Source organism: Triticum dicoccoides, chromosome 6B, assembly GCF_002162155.2.
Source record: "Triticum dicoccoides isolate Atlit2015 ecotype Zavitan chromosome 6B, WEW_v2.0, whole genome shotgun sequence".
Classification (NCBI taxonomy): domain Eukaryota; kingdom Viridiplantae; phylum Streptophyta; class Magnoliopsida; order Poales; family Poaceae; genus Triticum; species Triticum dicoccoides.
The window spans coordinates 411,735,130-411,739,471 of record NC_041391.1 but is presented as its reverse complement, the minus strand read 5'-3'; positions in this window follow the sequence as shown (position 1 = coordinate 411,739,471).

The window sequence follows — 4,342 nt, the reverse complement described above, 5'->3', positions numbered from 1 at the left end:
AGATCTGGATCAGGGACGAACCACCCCCGTCGCTCAATGCCATGCACCGCACCACCGCCGCCCGAGGACCTCGCCGAAGGCCACCTCGCTGAACCTTCCCCGCTGGATTGCCTCCCCGTCGTCGCTCGCCGTCGTCCCCCGCACCCCATTACCTGTGCCCTACAATCACCACGAGCACCGCACCGCTCCTCCCTCCTTCTCTTCCTTGCACCACTAATGCATCGTCCATGATGCTTCGCTGCGGCCGCCGCACTCCGCCCCGACCGGGACCGCCTCCACCACACCGCGCTCACCCATCCGGCCGCACCTCCCTCCGCGGCGCCCCTCACTGCAGTACCACCCCTGAGGCCGTGCCACGGCCGCGCTTGCACGCACCACCGCGCCGGCCTGCGCCCTCCTTGCCTCGCGTCTGCCTCGCCGTGCGTTGCGCAGGCTCCGCCCACTGCTTGCCGCTGCTGCCCTCACGCCTCGCCAGGGCACGTGGCACCCCGCGCGCTCCCGTCTGCCTGCGCCGCGACTGGCTTCGCCCGCTTGCAGCCGCGTCCCCGCGCAGCCTCGTCCCCTGCTGCTGCTCTGCATCGCCCCGTCACCGCCTGCACCCGCCTCCGACGCACTGGCCCCCGCTCCAGTCCCTCCCATCGCCATTGTCGTACACCATCGCTAGTCGTCGCCCACGCTGGCCACGCCCGCTTAGTCCCCTCCGGCCGCGGCCTCGCCTTGCTCCCCCTAGTCGGCCTCGGCCTCAACACGGGCGACGCCAGCCACCCGCACGCCCGTGCCCGCTAACGCCAGCCTGCTAAGGCCCCTGGTGTTGGTGTCAAAACCGGCGGATCTCAGGTAGGGGGTCCCGATCTATGCGTCAAGGCTGATGGTAACAGGAAGCAAGGGACACAGATGTTTGCCCAGGTTCGGTCCCTCTCGATGGAGGTAAAACCATACTTCCTGCTTGATTAATATTGATGATATGGGTAGTACAAGAGTAGATCTACCACGAGATCGTAGAGGCTAAACCCTAAGAGCTAGCCTATGATGGTATGATTGTAATTGTGATCGGCCTTCTAAGGACCAACCTCTCCGGTTTATATAGACACCGGAGAGGGCTAGGGTTTACATGGAGTCGGTTACAAGGAAGGAAACACAATATCCGGATCGCCAAGCTTATCTTCCACGCAAAGGAGGGTCCCATCCGGATACGAGCCAAAGTCTTGAGTCTTGTATCTTCACGCTTCAATAGTCTGGACGTTGTACACAGTCCGGCTGTCCGGATACCCCCTAATCCAGGACTCCCTCAGTAGCCCCTGAACCCGGATACCCCCTAATCCAGGACTCCCTTAGTAGCCCCTGAACCAGGCTTCAATGACGATGAGTCCGGCGCATAGTATTGCCTTCGGCATTGCAGGGCGGGTTCCTTCTCCGAATACTCCGAAGTAATTATCAAACACTTGAATCGTGTCCGGATCCACAAAATGATCTTTACACACCGCTGTAGAGAGAATGATATTTCACAAATGCAATCTGCTGACAAATTTTTCAGACGACGTGACATGTTATTACGGTCGGATCATTATTCGAACCGTTTTCCCACAACCAGCCACAGCGCATATTGCGAGGCGGTTTCTTTGACACATCTCGTCAAAGCAGAGATCATGTCCCCTTATCACGGGATTCTCATCAATACGGGTATGGGTAATCTCACCGCGCCATCAATCATGGCGCTTGGGAAGCAAGTGATTCCCAACGGGCAAGTGGGGTGGCGCACCGCTTTCGTCGCCTCTATAAAGGGATAAGAGTTCCTCATTTTTACCCACGCCTCCTATCGCCCTTGCCCACTCTTGCCCCCTCGAGCTCCAGCGCCAAGTATTCTCCGCACAGCTAAACATGTCCGGAGCAGGAGGCAAGTGTGTGGCTTCCACCATCAAGGAGAAGCATGTCACAAATCTTCGGGTGGTCGGATACTTGGCCGCAGACATAGCGCACCGGCTACCAGACGCCGGGCAGGTCATTCCGACCCCAGGACCCCACGAGAGGGTCATGTTTGTTACCCACTTCGTCCGTGGACTGGGATCTCCACTCCATCCCTTCGTCTGCGGGCTCATGTTCTACTACGGGCTAGATTTCCATGATCTAGCCCCGAATTTCGTCCTCAACATCTCGGCGTTCATCGTCGTATGCGAGGCCTTCCTCCGCATCCGGCCTCACTTCGGCCTATGGCTGCAAACCTTCTGCGTGAAGCCGAAGGTTGTAAGCGGCCAGCAAGCGGAGTGCAAAGGGGCCATGGTGGGAAAGATGCCTAACGTCACCTGGCTGGACGGCTCCTTTGCAGAGACCGTAAAAGGGTGGCAATCGGGGTGGTTCTACATCACCGAGCCGCACGGCGCCAACTGGGCGGCGGCCCCCAAGTTCCGATCCGGGGCCCCCATGCGTCTCACCTTTTGGGAAAAGAAGGGCCTGACCTGGGGAGAATCTACGGAGCTGACCGGACTCCAGACTTGCATCAAAAGCATGAAGGACAAGAACATCAAGCTTGTCAACGTGATCCAGGTCATGCTCGTTCGCCGGATTCTGGCCTGCCAAAGGCGGGCATTCAATCTGTGGGAGTTCGTCCCGGCCGAATACCAGACGCTCCGGAAGCTCTATGACATGATGCACAAAGGCGCATGGAAGGTGTTGTTCAAGGCCTCCGAAGTACCTCCTCCCATATCCGAGGACCGCGGGCTCCACGCTGCGCGGCCTCCTAGTCAGGTGAGTTCTCAGGCTACCACCGGACTCGGTTCTTCCCAATATATTCATGGGAGAGCCTTAAGTAGTTATGCATATTTGTTTAGGATTATGTGGAGACAGCGTAGCAGGTTTACTTTCCGGCTCCGCTGCCAGAAGGCCCAGCTGATGCTCTCCTGAAGGAGATGCTGGTCCCGGCGCCATACAAGGTGCCGGAGAAGAAGGTCGAAAAGAAGGCCCCGGGGACCCGAAAGGGTCTCCGTCGTAAGGTTGTGCCAGAAGCTTCGTCCGAAGACGATGAGGCACACTCCTCCCACGAAGGGGAGGAAGAAGAAGAAGAAGAGGACGCCACATCCAGGAAGGATGGGGGCCGGGGAGGCGGACCAAGGGGCCGGAAAAGGCCCTCGGCACAAGGCCATCATACCCACGTCGTCCGACGATGACGAGACAGATTTCTCCCGTGGAGGCGGGGGGAATCAAGAAGAAACTCTACCTCCCTGCACCGGGGAGGAGAAAAAGGGAAAAGCCACCCCGGAGGGGGAGACTGGGGTGTCCAAGAAGGGAAAGGTGTCCCTTCCGGACTACTCCGCCACGGCCGCTCACAGCGAGGAGGGGTGGCTGCCCAGGGGGAAGGCCCTAGTGCGATCGTAAGTGTTCGCATGCTATCATAACTTCACTCTATAGCTTGTGTTTAATGCCGAACATATGTGCAGTCCGGCCAGGGCTCACCCCGAGGTATCTTCTTCCTAGTCCCTGAGCGATTCGGAGATGAATTTGCTTCCGATGGCCACTACTCCTCAGCCCGCGGATGACACAGAGGTGTTGTCCCGAAGGCTCCCAGAGCGGGGGGGAGGTGACTCTGGAGACGCCTCAAGGCGGGATTCCAGATGTCGGACACGCGGGGTTCAAGATCCCCGCGGATCGTGTCGATGAGAGCCACAGTAGGCCGGGCTCTCAGCCGAACACTGTCCTGGAACCTTCAATGGTTCTGAACTCAAGCGGACAGCCCCTCGTTAGGGAGGGTGATCTGTCTGCATCGAGGACTTCTGTTGCACCCGAGGCGCCGGATTGTCTGCTGGAAGCTTCGCGGCACTTCCATGGATGAAGAGCACCGTACTTTTATGAGTGCGGTGATTCAGAAGGTTTCGTCCGCCAAGAGTAGACTAACCGAAGCCTGCACCAGCCTCCTGACAGGTTTTGAGGTAAGCAATAAATGCGTGTAAAATTACCACCCGATAGGTAGTAGCCCCTGATACTCTGTTTGGTGTTCGGAAAGTAAAACCAAAAGGAGGGTCAATTATAATCCGCAGGAGTCTAATAATAAATATTCATGTGCATAAGCAGGCTGTGCTGCTTGCTGCTGCTGCCCGCACGGCCAAGGTTGCCGAACTAAAGCGGGACCTGGAGCAGGCGCAGGGAGAGCTCAGCCTCACGAAGAGGGAGCTCGAAGAGAACAAGGGTAAGTGATTCCCCGCTCTTTATGTATTTAAGGATAGACAAAATTGGTTAGTCTAACACCGAAGCATCGTGACTGTGTGACAGGGGCCACCGCCGAAGTGGCGTCCCTGAAGAAAGCGTTGTCCGAGGCTGAAGACAAGGCGGCCTTGGAATGCTAGGAGCACGA